Genomic DNA, 19,458 nt, shown 5'->3' with positions numbered 1-19,458 from the left:
GGCTATAGAAACTCGTGACTGAAATTCAGTAGCTCACATCACTCTGAAGGAGAAATTTCTCTTTTACCTTATGTGGATTTATCTCGTCCAAGAAGAGGATACCGTTTTCTCTCAACTGCTCGAGAGTTTTCCTTTCAGCAGCAGCAAATATCAACTAATTTGAATTGCTAATTTCTTTTGGATCATCTCTTTGAATCTCATCGTATATTTAAAGTGAAGAAAATAATCTAATTCTTTTTTTTCTCCTGTGATACACTTAGGTATCCAAAGCTTTTCTCCCATTAAAGTTAAGAGTTATTAAAATTATTCCACTAAAAAGAATATTCAGTGCGTCAAAGCTTTGAAGTAGATATTAGGGAAATTAGATGTTCTTTCCTACTCTTTCATCTTTAATAAGCTTTTAAATAAATGATTTTACTCCTATATGTTTGTTTACATTTCATATTTATTTTTCAAGACTTGACACTGTGTTGAATATAGTTTTAAATATTCAGCGCTTTCTTTTAAAAAACTGCATATAAAATGCTATGATTTTATTGGATGTGAATTGTTATATTTACAACACCCTTTTTGAAAATTCACAAAAAAGATTTTGGGTACAGCAAGTATGAAATGAGATTTTACAATCGCGAATCATGTGATTCTTAATTCAAATTTTGAATATTATATTGTAACAGAACATTTAAGAAATATATTTCTGTATAGACTAGTCATTTTTGGAGACGAGCTAGGTCGCCGAGGAAATTGATTATATTTAATATTTAATTAAATAATTTAGATATAATTTTATGTCTATGATTAACTTTTTACAATAGAGGAAAATCAAGCGATTAAATAATTGATGAAACAATGAAAACGGTTTGAATTTCAGGGTAATAATGTTGGAAATTAGGCAAAAAAGTATTTTTAAAAAAATTGCAAAAATTGAGAAAAAAATTTGCACGATTTTTAAATTGGTTCCCACAAAAGGGAAAAATTTTTAAATTTGAAATAGTGTATAATTCATTTTTATGCAATAATATTTTTTTAAGCTATCACAGAAAAGAGCAATAAACTTTGTTGCTGCATCGGAAGGAAAGCAATATTGAAAATGGCAAAATCTTTCCCAAGCATCTTAGTCGTTGAGGAAATTTGAGCTTTCAAACGAGAGACTAGAATATTTGCTTATTATTTGTGAATACCAACCAATTTATTAAAATCTTTTCAGTATTAAGAGTATCTTCTTTATTCATTTGTGAATTTTTTTAATTTTTAAGCGTTGCTTAACAAAAGGGAATTGAATTTAGGTTACGTTTCTAATGATATTGATTAATCTGTGTGACCAGCTATACTATATAATATTTAAAAATTCAAATTTTATCATGCAAAACTTAATACAATAAAGAAAACTAAAATTAATAATTATTAAATTATTTTATCACTTTATTTAATTCTTGCTTAAGGAAATGCTATTAATTTTTGTGTGGATTAACTCTCTCATTCTTAACATAATTCAAATTTAATTATTTCAGAATATTGGAAAACCCGAGTTTTTCTTTCGAATATAAGAAAAATACCCTCTCCTCTCAAAAAACCCCAATGGTAGCCCATTCTTAAGGGGCTGATGTATAAAAGAGGACACTGTTTAAGTAATGACTTAATGCAAATGAATGCATAGACGTCCCTTAAGAATTTTGAGAAATCTCCCTGTCCTCCAGATTCACATAAAAGTGCATCTTTAACGAACAAAGCGCGCACGAAATTTTTTCAAGCAATCACACTAGACGAAAGAGGAAGGAAATTTGGCAGTGATATCCAAGCGTCTCGGGTGAGAGACGTAGTTTTTTTTAAAGAGGCATTTGGAGCATTTTGTATATACCGAGTTAAATTTTAATTCGGTTTTGTTCTCGGATTTTTATATTTTGAGATATCATCATAAAATATTTTTTTTTATCTTGATGCATTTTTTAAGCTTTTGACATCATTAATGTTAAAAACGTATCTGACATTAAAATGTTATCACTCACGAAGTTTATATATAAAGATTTAAGTCTATAAATCGATTCTAGATTGTTTGATATAAATTTTAATATATTCTTGGAACTTTGAGGGCATTTCTTATTAAAATCATTTTTTTTATTTCATATAAGATGTAATAATCGCTATTAACTGACAGTCATTAATGGATACTTCAAACAATATGCATCAATATAAATTAATTCCATAAATTTTTCATTCGCAATTTTTTTTAAAAATAAGACATTTGAAAATTTTTATGAATCAAGTGCATGAGAATCTGTTTAAACGCAATGAACAGAACAGTTAACAAAAAATTTAACATTTTCTACAGCAATTTATAAGTAAGATAAAAAAAATTATTTTGGATTACTGACGATAAGTGGATAGCTAAACACAATTTATCGATTCTATACTTGTAATAAAGCTTTATACTCTATCCATACTTGTAACAAAGCTTTATGTGTGAGTGTGATGGTGCTCTACAGGTTATACCTTTTAATCTACAGCTATTAAATTTGGTACATGTATATCTTGGAACTCAGGAATGTGCACCTATCAAATTTGGCACATGTATATCTTGGAGCTCAGGAATGTGCACCTATCAAATTTGGAACATGTATATCTTGGAACTCAGGAATGTGCACCTATCAAATTTGGCACATGTATATCTTGGAGCTCAGTAATGTGCACCTATCAAATTTGGCACATGTATATCTTGGATCTCAGGAATGTGCACCTATCAAATTTGGCACATGTATATCTTGGAGCTCAGGAATGTGCACCTATCAAATTTGGCCCATGTATATCTTGGAGCTCAGGAATGTGCACCTATCAAATTTGGCACATGTATATCTTGGAGCTCAGGAATGTGCACCTATCAAATTTGGCACATTTATATCTTGGAGCTCAGGAATGTGCACCTATCAAATTTGGCACATGTATATCTTGGAGCTCAGGAATGTGCACCTATCAAATTTGGCACATGTATATCTTGGAGCTCAAAAATGTTCACCTTCAAGGATTTTTTTAAAAAATTTTTAATTGAAATTTTAATTAAAAAATTAAGTGAAATGTTGCTGTTTTCCCCTATAACTTCCGAAAACTTTACAGAACGAAATTGATTTTTACATAAACTTAAAGCTCAAAAAATAATCTTTCAAATGATACTGATATTTTAACCTGTAAATTAAATTAAAATTTTTATGATTTTTTTAAAAAAATAATTCAACTGAAAGTTTTAGTATGCATTAATACTGACTAATAATAATTTAGTATGCATTAAGCGGCTGGTCTCCTAGAATATAATAATTTATAATTTTTTTTTATCAAATCAAATTTTTTTGACATTTATTTAGAGAAAAAAAACTCAGTTGTAATACTATATTTTTGTGATGAGTTGATTTTAAATATATCAATCATCTAAAAGTAAATGCACTTCATAGAAAAGATTTAGGAAATACTATTAAATTTAAAAAATATCCTTTAATTTTTGTTCAAGTTATTGGTCAAAGTAAATAAAATTATTAAACGCAAAAAATATTCAAACATTTTATAAAAAAATTTCTACGATTTTCTAAGCGCCTAAGAAATTTTCCATTTCAGTGTTAAATGTGCTGTAATAATAAAATGATATATATATGATAAGTAACTTTGTTTCCGCTCAACACATTATCAACTATATTATACCTTGAATTACCTAAGCTTACACAAATATATATTTGGAGATGGATTATATATACTGAAGGAAAAGATGAGGATTACATGCTGGAGAAGAAGTATATGTGTTGGAGCTACTTCTTCAAAATTTTATTTAAAATATTTAATTATAAATTAAACAATATTTTAAATTTTCCCCCGAAATTCAGAATATATTATTGCAGAAAAATTAATTTTACACTACTTAAAATTCAAAGAAATATATTTTCATTGATACCAGTTTAAATATCATGAAATCTATCTCTAAATTTTTACATTGAAAAAAATGTTTCTTATGCATAATTTGCTACAATAATTTTCATTGTTGAAATGAAATATAAATTAATTGCACTGTTTTATCAAAGAGCATAATCGTCTCATTTATTTTCATTATTTGAAGTAAGAATTAAGTTAATACTTCAATTATATTAACTCAAAAATGGATTTCCACTATTCAAAGGTAATGAATATACATATTTTATAATGCGTATGATATCAAGCAAAAAATAAAATTGTTATTGAATTTGATAAGTATGTCACATGAAATATTTTCTCGCTCCAGTTTCTTGTAGGTACATTTTATAATTTAGTAACAAGCATCTGAATCTAATCCTCTATACCTGTTCTAAATAGGTATTTCAGGTCTGATTCCGTTTTGCATTTATTATGATTCCGTTTTTTTTCTCCAAATATAATAGCTAAAAATTAATGAACAGAAATTTTTACTTTTCACCAAATTACTGTGTCAGAAAATTCTGACATTTCGCTAATTTTTAAGGATGCTTTTTTTTTCTTTTTCTGTTGGTGTTTTTGGAAATTTTATTTTATTTTTGTGATATTTCGCATTTTGTTTTTACAAACCATTATATTTCTAGTTAACTCAATTCATAAATGATGCAGATATTTTGCAAATTTTTCCATATGTTACTTTCTTGTTCTCATATTTGGCCATTCATAGGTCTTGAACTAAAAATAGTGCAAAAAAAAAATCTTCTTTTAAACCAGGTTTATAAATAAGAAATTACAATTGTCTGCACTTATCCGCCTTAAGGTACATGGAAGAATCTAAATGACCTGATTGTCAAGACTCAATTGGTAGAAACTATAAATCCTATTTCTAGATTCAGCCACGATATATCCTCTCCTGTAGGAAGCCCGTCCCATCATTAGTAGGAGATAATCAACCCACAACCCCTATTTTTGAATCCACCAGTTCAGTTATTCACCAACTACCATGGCAGAAGCTTCTTATATTCATTTTCGAAGTGACCTCCACCCCCAAGTGACTTAGAGCTAAAATAAAAATGAAAAATATTATAATTAAGTTATTGTCGCATAAATTTCCAATTTCATTGATTTCATATTTTCCAATCATGTCAAGTGACAAAGGAGAAATTATTATCATTCATAAATTACATTTGAACATATTAATAGTTTCAAAATTTCGGAAGTTAATATTCTGGAGAACAATCTGGTTACCAAAATACACTTTAGGAGACCTACCAATCACCTTACTTAAGGGTCTAGTCCTTAATAATCACAAATGATTTTTCCTCGCCTTGCCTAAGTATTTGGAAAAATCTGAATGAAGCCTCCAACGAATAAAGGAGGTAGGAAACTGATGTTGGAATCGTAAAGGGCTGCATTAGACAATCATATTCACCACCACGACCGAAATTCCTATTACTGAAGTGGAAGTAACTAGATCCCATAACATAAATATTCCTACTAAGAAAGCGATTGGTGCTTACACATAAGGCCAGTTTTTACCTTTACACTACGGTATCTTTCGGTTGGCATTAGTCTTTAGCAAAATACAGCAAATTTATATGAAGATAAATGAGGCTTTAAGTCAAAAGATTTGTAGTACAAAAAAATAAAAATAAAATTGCTGATATTTAATTTCTAACAAGCCTCAACGAAAAAAAAATAATAATAAACAAAACAAAAAAACCCGAAAAGAACGGATAAAGACAAAGCTATCTGTTTTATAACCCTGTAATACAAAGTCTGTATCTATATACTTAACTGACATAAAATTCAGATAAAGCTTTCGATTTTAAGCGCAATTCCTCCATTGCTGATTGAGAAGTCTTTTTGCAATAATTTTATTGCATTACTATTTGTATGAATGGGTTCATTTTCAGGCATGCAATAATTTCAAACATGGTTTAAAATGGATTTATAATTGTATGCAATAAATTTAGTTTGCACAATCAGATGTTCAGAATTGTCTAGTAATTTTATTAGCAAATTATTTCCCTTCTAACATAATTTTCTTTATTTTATCCACAGTATTTCTTGCCTTATATATAGAGCTATTATCCAAAAGGAATTTCTTTCAATTTCCCATTTTTCGAACTCCCATTACAGTGAATTCTTTTTTACAGATGATGCTAATGCATGTAATGTAAAAACTGAATGTTTGCTGTGGCACCGATGAAGTAAGAAATATGGAGTGGAAATATGAGACGGAAGATACTCTTTTAATACTGATATGTTTAAAAAAAGAAAAAGAAGTTATATCAATTAAGAAATAACCGAACGTGTTTGCAGTCAATCAACTACATTTGTATATAGGTTCACAAATGCTATCGTTCATAGATTATAACGACCGCTTTGTAAACAGTCTGGGTTTTTTATACGCCAATTATTTATATATTTTTTCTATTGGTTTAACCTTCTGCCGTCAGAGTTTATAAAATCGTTTAATTCACACTATATATCAACACGAAATCACTTCTCTATTTTATCTATATCATGAAAGACAAGGGATAATTTTTTTTTCTTTAGATGAAAAGTTCAAATGTTTCCTAAGATTTCTCACAATTTACTAATAAAGGAATTTTACCACATGAAACTTTTTTCACTACCAAAATACTATTCCATTACAAAAATATTATTCATGTTAGGCAATGCGTTTAATTATTCACATTTTCAAAACTTTTATTATGTTAACACTTCATTAAATCTGGAACTTCTAAAACTGTAAAAATGCATTTTCTGTCATATGTGCTTTGATTTTACATGCAAGATTTGTATATTTGAAATGGTGCTTCCGATCTTTAAATGGCAACGACAATTATACATTTTTAATCAATGGTTTAAATATTACAGCATGCAATATATAAGAGTCATTGAATTCTTCGTACAGATATGGAAAGGAGATAGAATAATTGATAGGAATTATATAGTAATTTAGTTTAGTTTAGTTTAGTTATATTAACGTCCCGTTTAAAGCAACACTAGGGCTATTTTGGGACGTATCTCGTAATTTTGAACCTCGGTCAGATGACGAGGACGACACCTGAGCTGGCACCCCTCTCCACACCACGCCACACCAGCGGGAGGACGTTTGGTCATGACGAATTTAACGCGCAACAGACCCCCTTATACGACGGTTCTTCGGGGGAATCGGGACACGAACCTGAAACCTTCCGGCTTCGAAACCGAGACCTTACCACCAGGCCACCGCGGCCTTGGAATTGTATAGTAATTCATGATCGAGAATTTATATGTTGTGCTGCACGCGACCCTTTTTAAGTCGGGGTGTGCAGGTTTTATATATATATATATATATATATATATATATATATTTGCGAGGTTTCCCACAAGCTGTTAATATAAATCGGTTCTTGGACGTCTAGTTAGCGGAAATCCAGTTCAGATATGGCCTATGTAATGAAGTGGTTTTGGTACAGTTGTATCGAGAAGGATTTCCAAGGAAGGGTAATAAAATCGTCAAATGTACATCAGAATCAATCTAGAAATGGATTATTCATTAGACAGGTGCAAGATACTGCCGGCCGCCATCAATTGTTTCTAAAGAAGATGTATTAAATGTTGTGGATTGAAATTCCGCCTTCAGTTGACTTGTGCTTGCCGTTGAAATGTGATCATCTTGAATAATTATATGGTGTATTTCGCAAAGTGTTGTTTTACACCCATTTTCATCTCTAACAAGTTCATTTATTGCAATTGGATGACGTGTAGTATTTCCACATTGGTGGCATGCAATATTTACATCCATGGAATGCAGTATTCGCACATTGGTTTCTTCAAAAAATCTGACCGGTCTGGAGTTCCAAATTCTGTTCCAGTGGTGAAATTCAATTCCTGTTCATTTGAAGAAATGTTTAACACTCACAACTCATATATATGTCAACCTTGCAGCACAGAACCAGACCATGCGCCTTTCAACATTGCTTTGGCTCTTAACATGGGATGGGTATCACGACTAATTATTTTATTGGCCTATAATTTCTCACAATCCCAACTGAAAATTCACAAGTATTTCAATATTCTTCTGGAGGTTTTTCCAAAACTGCTACACGATGTTTCTACAAATGCTCTTTGTCCAATGTGATTACGAAAGATAGGGACCCCTTTCTGTGCGCAATTCCCGTGCCTGACTTTTTTTTTATATTGTCATTTGAAAGCAGATAGATTGGCCACCCTAATATAGTAGAATGAAGCCCTAGATTACCAGATTTATATCTTTTTACTCTTTTTGTGATGCCTTAAATCTTATTATTTATGAAATGCGAGTAGATTTCAACATAAACTTTATAGCATGAATAGCCATCGTTTTTGTTATGATCCTAGAAATAGCTGGTATTTTTTGAGTGTATACGACGAAATTTTAAACGCCTTTATTGATTTTCATACCTATTTTCATATTCTTTGTAGATATTAAAACACTGCTCTATTCTCCGTGTTACATTATTATTGTGTTTTTATGTATTTTTTATCATTTGAGCGTGGCATTTCCGATCATGATTTTCTCTACTAATGCTTTCTAACTCTCTATATACTCTGTGATTATGTCGTATATGTCCTTCCAAGTTTGCACTTGAAACACTAGGGCACTGGTATTTTACATTTCTGGTTCCATTTTAAAAGATATAGAAAAGATTTTAAAAAAAACTTCGATGTTAATTTTAATGAAATTATTCAGTATCGTTTGCAGATTAATATAGGTAGCATTGGAATCTTAATTTAGAATTTTAAAAGCAATTTATTCTAGTGTATTTTTTAGCAAGAATAATCAATGTCGTACTATATCACATAAGCTAACTTGCGTATCGATTCAAAAGATGCATTAATAAAGAACAATGCTACTTTAAATTTTAAATTGTAAGCCCCTTTTTTTCAATTATAATTAACAGTTGAGAAAATTTTTTAAGAAACTTTTTCGAACAAAATTAATGAGGAACCTATTTTATAGTTCTCATCTTAAAAAAAAAAACATATAGAAATCATACGGAAGAGAATATTGTATAATTTGCAAAAATATACAGACCTATTTAGATCAAATAAAAGTATGTTGAAAATTTCAAATAAAGGTATGCGAATTTTTCCTAATTGTTGTCCTTGTAATTACGAATGCTTGAAGCAAACATATGTAGAAGAGATCTAAATATGTAATATTTTGACACTTTATTAAATTTATTTTTGATAAAAGATATAGCCTTCTAACTACTTTGCCAATCATAATTGAATATTTTGTTTCCGATACAGACAAAATATATAAAATTAATAAACATAACGATAATGGTAGATAATAAGGACTTTTGCAATAAGGTAGATTCTGATGCTAATACTTTTTTTTTATAATAGCTTAAAAAATTCCATGCTGTTTGTTCGGATATTAAAATAATCAAGTTTCTGATTGAAAGGTTTCTTTTGCAGTTTGACCTTGGATGTAATGACGTATTTTAAGGGAGCATGCGTTTCATGTATGAGATTATAAGAGAAATATATTGCAACATAATGTTGAGGCCATTCTGGCCTGGACTTTGGATTTCTGCTCCGACTCCAGTGCAACGACACCAGATGTAAATTTCTTTTGCTTTATTTTGCTGGCATAGCATGAAATATTATTTTTCGAAATTTTCACCAGCAGTATATTTTTAATAGCAATATTCAAAAATCACTTTAAAAAAAGTGAATGAATTTCTAAAACTGCTAATCTAAATTAAAAAAATATTTTCTTCAATAGCACTTTCTTAGATAGCACTGGATATAAACATCAGTCCATGTATAAGTTAGAGGCAGATAAAAGGGACATAGAGTTCAATCTTGCCAATCTTAAGGGACTCAGTGAAGACGAAAAAAATTATCTTATATTTTTCGAAGCAGATGTCGAAAAACGAAATCGATGATAGGAGCTAAAAATACTGTTCCCCAAACCCGTTTTCCCACAATTCTGGTATTAGTTTACTTTCAACAATATTCCTCAATTTTATTCACTTAATAAGTAACTCAAATAAGAAATAAGTAAGGCACCTATTGATTGATTGATTTATCACCGAAATTCTGAATAATTGAACTTTTCTGGCTAATTTGATTAATTGGAGACCCTTCCACTTTTTCTCCCCCTATGAACTGCTTTCTACGAACTTTAGATATAAATATTCAACATTTCTCATGCCCTTTCAATTTGATTTATATATCTATACATGCAGACCCCATTCATCATTCTTAATTACTGCATGCACAATTGGGCCCGATGTAAGCTTGATTTCCCACAAGCTTAGATGCCGAAAGCGTCGACGGCTTTCTCCAAAGTCAACAATCTTATGTGGTAGCAGCATTTAAGTGTTTATCCAAACAAATATCGCGAGAACGCTTGTAGACGACAATCACCGAGTTCTTGCAATCTGTCCACCTCCTCCCTTCCTTTCCATTTCATCCCCTCGTCATTCAGACACTCTAATCTCCCGCCCGACGTTTTTCGTCCCCCCTCGCACTGTCGCAACAGTGCGCGTGCGCGGCGCGCTTTCGATTAGTCCGCTAGAACGCAGGTGATAGGTACAAATTTTTTCCTACACTTTTGCGCGTGCGCAGATGCAGCTGAAAACTGTTGATACATATCGGAACATATGCCGTCCATGTGTATTTATATTCGATACATTATTCAAAGAGTAAAAGAAATTTGATTCTAAGTTTGCAGAAATTTTGGGAGGCCCTCAAGCTATTTTCACTCGAATAAAATCGCAATTTACTTGCTTCGTTTGTGCAATAAAGTGGTTGAAGTTACAGAGAAATAAAAGAAGGTAAGTTTGAAAACTGAATTAAAAATAAATTTTGTTTAATTTAAAAATGTGAAAGTAGGAAGTATAAAAGTTTTTTTTTTTTTTATCAAGTAAACACGTTTTTAGAGAAACAGGAGAGGAATTTTCTGAATAACTTTAAAGAAAAACATTTCAGTTAAATAATAAAGTTATGGCGAAAAAAAAAGTCGATTCGTGGCCCAACTGAAAATTTTTAACTTTTTTTCTTGAACTTATTAGAATTAAACAGAGAATTGACTTAGAAATTACTTTAAAAAATTGAGATTAAAGAGGAAAAACAACTATTCTTCAACAAATCTCAAGTATACTTAAATATTTAATATAAAAATTAAACGGGATTTATGTTATTGGGCCCAAAACAGGAAAAATCGGAGGCAAATAATAATACATTGTTTTTTTAGTTAATTTGCCGATAATTTAGCATTTTTATTATGTTCTTTCTGTAAATACTTCTGAAATTAATTAAATTAATAAATATTTAATTAATTAAAATTAATTAAATATTTTAAAATTATAACTATAGAAATTTTTAATTTACTATGAAATTTCATGTAAAATACTTTTTATTGAACAGATATTTTTCGAATATATTATCCTAATCATTAGATGTATGCTGCATGTACAAGTCTGTACTTGCCCTGAGATTGAAAAGTAGTAAGAAGAGTTACTTTTTGACGCATTCTGTTGATTAAATGGGCACATCAATTAAAATCTTTTTTATTTATTTATTTATTTTTTATTGAATCGAATGTTTCAGGTGTATACTCCAGTTTTATGAAATTTTTACATTCATTATTTAATTTGTAATTTTCAAAGTATGCTTCATTTATCAGGCACAGAAAAATTCTTCTACAAATATTTTTAATTAGGAAAATACCGAAGATTTATTAAATAAGCTTGAATATTTAGAAACTTGCTAAAAATTTTTTCTGAATAGGCTCTGAAAGTATCTGTGCAATAAATGTGCTAAAAAAATTAATTATTTATCTTCCTCGAGAGTAAAATATTTCTGAAAATGGTATATTTTTATCTACGACCGTGAATGTGCAAAGCATGCTGGCAGTAATTTTGTAAACTTAACATATTCTAATATAAATATTTTTATTCAGTGTATAAAATCGCAATGCTCTATATAGTTTTATAAATTTTTGTAGAATCAGACATATTATGGTTATCTCGAACAATTATAATATTGAATATATGGACATTACATGTTGTTCATTTTATAAGAAAATAAACCTTACAGAATTCTTTAAGTGTAATTTTATTGGAAACGCCGCGCTATTGACACAGGCAATTGAATAAAAATTTATAATTTTCGTTACCTGAGGCTATGAATAAAATCAACTCTTCAGATTTTGTGCAGTGTAAAAATCTGAAGTATAAGGTTTGCGTTAACTGCATAACTTAAAACATCACGTTCTTATCGAACAATGCTCTGGTTTCAAATTAAACCGAACCGTCGTGATAATAAAACAAAATGCCTGATATGTTAAAATATATAAAAAAAATATTATTCAAATAATTTTTAATTTAAAGCATATTTTAATTTTATTTATGTTTGAAAGGGATTTTTGTTAATTAATAATCAATTAACTGGATCGTAAATAATTAAGCCGTCATTAAAGTTTATTCTCGTCCTCTTTTATAGAGTGCTTAAAAGTCCATTAAATATTTAATATAAAGGCAAAAGTACTATTTGCTCATAAGATTTGATTATATATATATATATATATATATATATATATATATATATATATATATATATATATATATATATATATATATATAGAGAGAGAGAGAGAGAGAGAGAGAGAGAACTGTTAATTTAAGTCCCGTAAAAGGTCAAATTAAAATTTTCTTTTTTCTTGGTTGTTTAACTTTAATTCGCTTTCGCCAAATCAGTTTAATCATACAAGTCATTTTATTTTTTGTCATAAAACTGAAAAATAATTTTTGCCTTTAGAGAAAATAAAAGTTTTTCATACAAACGCTCATGAAGAACAGCTGAAACACCCCGAAAGGTCTAAAGCAAGAAACTTGACTCTTACATTTAATATACGAAATTTTGGAGCTCATAAACAGATATTATTCAGAGATTGATGGTAAAATGAAAGACTTTTGTTTTTATTTTTTACATGAAGCAAAGAGTTTAATTTGTTCCTTTGATAAAAGGCGAATGCTTGATATTATGAGATAAACACAAAAAATTTAATTATACTAAGAAAAATATCTCAAATGGTTAATTTGTTGGTTTGTCCTGCTAATGCAAAGCCATAAAATGTCAGGTTCGGATCAACAAATGGGAATCTTAATTTGATGTAATGATGATAAATTAATGCTAACATTAAAACATGTCCATTTTTAAATGATGAATGATTTTTTTAATAAATAAGTAGATGGATTTTAAGAAATCTTTTCTAAATTGGAAGCAAATTATTCAAATTATTTTTAATTTGCAGTATATTTTAATTTTATTTATGTTTGAAAGGGATTTTTGTTAATTTAGGATTAGAATTAAAAATTATTCCTATAAAGGAAACAAAAACATGTGACTTCAAACACGTTTTCGGCTTTTAAAGAAATATTAAAGTTACTTTTCTGGCAAAAGGAAAAAATGTTATTGATTACTCATACTTTTGTTTAACAATGCTATTATATTAAGAAATTATATTTTAATCATATTAAGAATGTATTTGCTTTCACATTCTTTTTGTTTCAAATAAGTTTGTGATTTAATTTATAGCGTTTAACCATTTGAATGAGACAATAATCAACCTATAAAATTTTATGTAGATATAAGGCTCTAAATCACATTTATTTATAATAAACAATATATGTATTATAAATAATATATTTTTAAGTAATAGTGATATTACACAATGATATATTTAAAAATTATTAAAAATACCGAATTAAAATAGGAAAACTTTTTAACTGTTGACTGTAAGTAATTTTCAAATTTATCTCGGAAATAAATAGTACAATCTACAGTTTACTTAGTTTTTTTCTTTTTTTTTTACTAATTTTTGCGGATTCATGCCATTTTAAATATGAATAGAAAGAATGCTACTGACTAGTTAAGATGAAATATAAGTTTTTGTCGTAAGAGTCTACTCTGACCAAATTGCCCAATTCCAAAGAAATAAATTATTTTTAGTAAGTTTATTGCAATGCATGAGATGGATAGTAAAGGGACAAAGACAGTACCGTACTTAAATGAAATAAAAAATCTAATATTTTAAATGAAAAGAACATTTTTAATCAAAAACTCGTTAATTAAAATATTTTACATATTTAAATGACGATACATTTTTTTGAAAACTGATTTTTTTTTATGTGAAAAAAACTCCGAGGGGATTTGAAAAGCAGGAAATCAATCAAAATCTATCGTTACTTATCCTTTAATCAACTAGTAAATTATTTTTCTGCCACGAAATTGCTAATAATCCAATACTGCCCTACAAGTGCATTAAATTAAAATTGCCGAAGAAAAGTTTTTAATGGAAATCGTAATAAGGATTTATAAATTTTTTGATAGCATTTTAATTTAATTTATTTGGTATGAATGAATGAATAGAAACGTAATCATTATTTGAAAAATTTGCTGCTTCAGTAGAAAATAATTTAAAAACATTCATAGTTTTTAGCTTATTTCAATGAGATTCCCCAGCCGAAATTTATAAAAAAAGGAGGACAAGTATGCATAATTTTAGGTGCGGAAATACATTTTACGCACCTAAAATTCCGCACCTTTCTTTGTATATTCTTATATACAAAGAAGTTTAATTTTCTTCACTTTATCTCATTTGTAAATCATTTAAAAACTTATCTAGCACTGCTATTTACTATTTTAAAATTAATTACCTATGCATTATAATAGTGATATTCATTTCATTATTCAAATATATAGTGATTTTTCAGCTCAGCAAGCAAATGTGAATTAGAATTTACATAACGTTTTAAGAATGTGAAATTAAATTATACTTGAAGATTATTTATGAGTCGGCAGAAAAACTATTTCTCTGATAAAATTCTGGTTCAAAAGGATATAACTGAAAATATCTGAGAAGCACCAATATAAATAGAAATAAATATAGACACAATTACATGTTCATTTCTTGTTTATATACAAATATTTAATTTTATTATTAGTATGTTATTGCTCTCAAAGTTGTATTTAGAGCTCACAAAAAATCATTTATAATTGCGGAGGGATTATAAATGAAAGTTTCAAAGGAATTGCTTTTCACAAGCATTTGTTTTCGCTAAACCTATCCGAAAAAAAAACTTAAGATATTAATATACGTTGGTATTCTTAAAAACGTAAATTTATAAATCTAATTAAAAGTACTTTTTTCTTACTCTATTTAATGAGTGCCATCTTTAAATTTATTATTAATTTGTATTTGATCTTTAATGAAATAGTTGCAATGAACTCTTGGCACAAGAATATTCCCCTTCAATGCAATATTATATAATTTAAAAGAACGAAAAAATATTAATAACCACCTGTACTGATTCTAAACTTAAAGTTGCTAATATTTTGAACATGGAATTAAGAGTGAAGTTTCTTATTTAATACTAGAGAATGAACTAATTTTTAACTAACAATTGAAATAGAATTTTTTGAGATTTATTGTTTGCATTAATCTAATTTAATTTAATAGATGCAAAATTTAATTCATTTATTAATTTAATTTAAATTTTTTACGAATAATTATTTATTATTCCTTTAAAATTTGAAATATAGCTTTACGAATATTTTCTAAAGGTTTATAAAGCATCAAATACCGAAAAATACTATGTAAATGCAGGTTGCTTCATTTTCTTCGATTACAATAATTTAGTTATTTGATTTTTAAGTTCTGTTGCTGATCTATCACAAAGTTTAAAATCTTATTTTTTAATTTAAATAAATTAGAACTGATTAATTTTGAAAGCAATTAAGTTGAAAATGTCTATACTTTTACTTATTACAATCCCGATGCCAATAAGTATAAAATTACATATGTACGTTGGACATATGTAATTTTATACTTACATTTATTGAACGATTCATAAAATTATTTATGGAGTATTTTTATTGGTTGTTTCAGTGAATATTATCATAAATCAAACTTTTTAATTCCGTCGTTATTTATAGACAGAAATATTAATAACAATATTGGGAATTTGTCTTTAAAAGTAACGATTGGTATCGTTTCTCTTAGTTAAAACATTAAAGTATACATAATAATTACAAACATTATTATCTGGGGCAATTACAACATCATTTCTTTCCCGAGAAAACTTTTCTTTAATTCCTATTTTTTCCCGTCTTTTAAAAAATGTTTCTTATCAACAATTTAATGATTTTTTAATCTGCTTTATAACGTCATTTTCGGGTTTTCACTTGCCCTTAATCTGATAAAATTCTGAAGATCTCTTCATCAGCATTGCTTATGGTGCTGAAATAACACTTATTTATAAAAACAATGTTTGTCAACTTTTCATTTTCTTATTGACAGAAAAGTTGCACTTTTTCTTAACCATTGATTATTCTTGCTTTAAATAACTATATCATAGATAATAGTTAATCATGCATGAATGTGAGCGCAATAAGTTATTAAAAATTATTATTGAATTTTCAGTTTTATAAAATTGTGATACTGTTTTTGCTCAAAAAATTGTAAGAGTTTTTAATGTAATAATTAAAGCATGACCAATAATGTGTTAATTACAAAAAATTAAAAAAATTTTGAAATATGCCTAATATACCTAATACAAAGTTCGACTGAGTGTTTCAGTTCTACTTTGCAGTTGCAAAGTAAAATATTTAAAGTGAAAAAAAATTATTTTAAAATATTTCAATAAGATAAATTAAATTTAATTTTCAATAAGATTAATAACGTGCTGTTTATGTGAAACATTTCTGTTTTAAGGGTTTTCAGTTTAAAATATAATATGTTTTTCTTTAAAACACAGTTCATGCGTAAATATATGCAGAGGAAAGAATGATATTTTTAAGACTCAACCAATTGAATTTCAATACATATATATTTAAAAATTTCATTGGTAAAATGTTTTTTTTTTTAAAAAAATTGTGTCCCTTTTATAAAAAAAAATTTAAAAAAATATATGAAAATATTTTTTTATAAAAGGGAATGTATTATGATTCTTAGAAAGAATCGGATATACTTTTATTTTGATTATTTTTATTTAGTTACAGAAATTCATTTTTGAAAACTGCAAAACTTACCATAAAATAAAAATAAAAATAAACTAAAAAAAAATATTTGAACCAGCGCAAGATCTCTTCGGACATCAGAACATGAATACACTAAATATATGGGCAAATGAGAAAAATTCTCCCTTCAAAATTTTTACTCAATAAATATTAAATTTATTAAAAATATTTGAAGAATTGAATCGAAGATCTGAAATGTTCGAAACCAAACAAAATTCGATGAACCAAATTAAAAACAAAATTAAGGGGTTAAAATAGATACTTTTATTATATTTCCAAGTATAATAATGGATTTATTTTATTACATTCAATACATTAGAAAAAAATATTGGAAGAAGAATTTTTTTTTTCATTTGAGAAAACCGTTTAAAGAAAACATAAAAGGAAAATTGCAACAGTTTTGAGAAGAGAAAGAATATTTTCTTTAAAATTGCCAAGCTAAAAGCTCAAATGGAAATAAAAACTCATGTTATTAAAGCAAATTAAAATTTGCATTGATTTTCATTTCTCTATATATTAAAATGAAAAAGTAGAGTTTCTTCTGATATAATGTGCCAAGCCCCAACTTAGCCTTATTTTAAGCTTTCATTAGATTATCTTAAATTAGCAAGAAACTTTTGGATAATACGGATATAAATGGATAATATGGAACACAACTATAAATGTTTCGAATTTTACTTGTCCTATCTTGGCATCGTAGACACTAGCTGTATGAGAAGTCATGATAATAGCAAGTGGATTGTGCCCTGGTACCTTCTGGTGGTAACTGGTTAGTACACAGGCCTCTGCTGTAGGAGGCACATCCCGTCATTCAAAATAGAACCAGTATAATCTATCCCCATTACTATACTTCTTCAGGAGAAGTTTAGTAATAGCTGTTATACTCTAGGGTTAGCGTAACTGCTATTTATCATCCTTGCTTACTTACTCTTGACTTCTCGTTCATTTATTGGTGAAATGTAAAATTGACAGATAAATTATATATAATCTGAATTATAATTTATTGCATTGAAAATAGAATTTGCAGGTTTTTATTTTGTTACAGATCAATTGAAGCAATTTTTAAATGTATGCCATTAAAAATACTTATTGCTTTCGAATAAATAATAAGAAAGATGAATGATAATTGATAACACAAGAATAAATTTATTGAAAGAAGAAAATGGTTTATTAAGGCAGAAATCTCTTTTTAAAAGTGGATATATGTTAAAAACATATAACGTACAATTATACTGCTATTTTTTTTTATTTAAGTTCAATCTTTCCTAAAGTTCTTTCATAAATGTCAAATAATCATCACTAATGATTTTTAACAAGAAATTATATTGATGTGCAATAGATATTTATTATGGTTCTGTGAATTTTTTTAAAGATATTTGAATGGTTAATGATTTTTCTGTCTTTAAATCTTTTTTTGGATCACGCATATTACTATTATTGCGTATTTAAAAAAATATTCGCACAGTAATTCAACCTTCTTTGATTTCGTCTTGTTTTTTAAGAAATAAAATGAAAGAGTTTTTATATTTTTCATTTCCCGATGCCATTAGGATATGAACTTTCAACTTAACCTTTCAAAATGAAATGGAAAAAGAAACCTTCTATTTAATCCTCATAATTAAACCTTTTTGAGTTGGGTAATGAAAGCCTTTTTGAGAGAAATAGAATTTTTCTTTGGTTACTTAACGAATTTTCAAAAAAAAAAAAAAAATTAAAAAACCCTTTACAGTCTTATTATTTAATTGTTATACTTTGAGCATGAAAGAAATACCATCCATTATTTTTTATACATTTTTTATTTATGAATCATTTAAAGCTTTCCCTTACTGTGAATTTCTAAATTTAAAAAAAAATTAATATCATCTATAGGATTAAATCAGTATTAGTAGTTTACTTATAGATAATACAATTTGAGAGCAACGGCTAAATAAGCTATTTGATGAACTATTTTTTTTTTCTGAAAATTCTTTTCTACTTCTGATAAAAATCAAATTCTGCAGCTGTATTGCAGAAATGAAAAAATTACAACTACCGTTTTTAGAAGTAAGTCAATTCTATAAAAGCGTCAATGATGAAATAAAATACTTGTAGAGATGACAAAAACAGTTTCAATTGATGACAGATTCGAATAAGCTCATCAAATGAAGATACTGTTTTTGAGTGATGATCTCAATAGAAAGATAACTTAATTAAAATAATCTTCTCTTCTGTAATGTAAGGGTAAACTCAATTATTTTATCACTAAACAAACAAGTTTCGCTTGCTATGAAAAGATTTTAATCATTTTTTCTGATTTTCTTTCCTGATAACATAGTGTTTAAATTACATAATTTTGCATTAAACTATCCATCCATTAAAACCTGCTTTAGTTTAGATTAGTTTTAAGTATTTTTGACGTCATAGGGATATATCAAAAGAATATCTAACGAAATTTTCATTTATCAAAACGTTTTTAAATTC

The 19,458-nt window shown here is 27.6% G+C and overlaps 1 protein-coding gene and 1 long non-coding RNA gene across 3 annotated transcripts in view; one reads left to right on the top strand and one right to left on the bottom strand.

The window, feature by feature from the left end:
- The window catches only part of LOC129964197 (uncharacterized), a 120,456-nt gene that overhangs the window by 61,529 nt on the left and 39,469 nt on the right, over positions 1 to 19,458 (bottom strand). The window lies entirely within an intron of this gene.
- LOC129964196 (uncharacterized) overlaps positions 10,550 to 19,458 on the top strand; it is an 82,156-nt gene continuing 73,247 nt past the window's right edge. The window contains exon 1 of the mRNA XM_056078917.1: positions 10,550 to 10,751. The gene's annotated coding sequence lies outside the window, so the exon portion shown is untranslated. The remainder of the gene's footprint in view (positions 10,752 to 19,458) is intronic.

The sequence above is a fragment of the Argiope bruennichi genome, chromosome 3, assembly GCF_947563725.1.
Source record: "Argiope bruennichi chromosome 3, qqArgBrue1.1, whole genome shotgun sequence".
In the NCBI taxonomy this organism is placed as follows: Eukaryota; Metazoa; Arthropoda; class Arachnida; order Araneae; family Araneidae; genus Argiope; species Argiope bruennichi.
The sequence above is the reverse complement of the archived record's forward strand: the minus strand, read 5'-3'. Positions and strand labels throughout refer to the sequence as shown.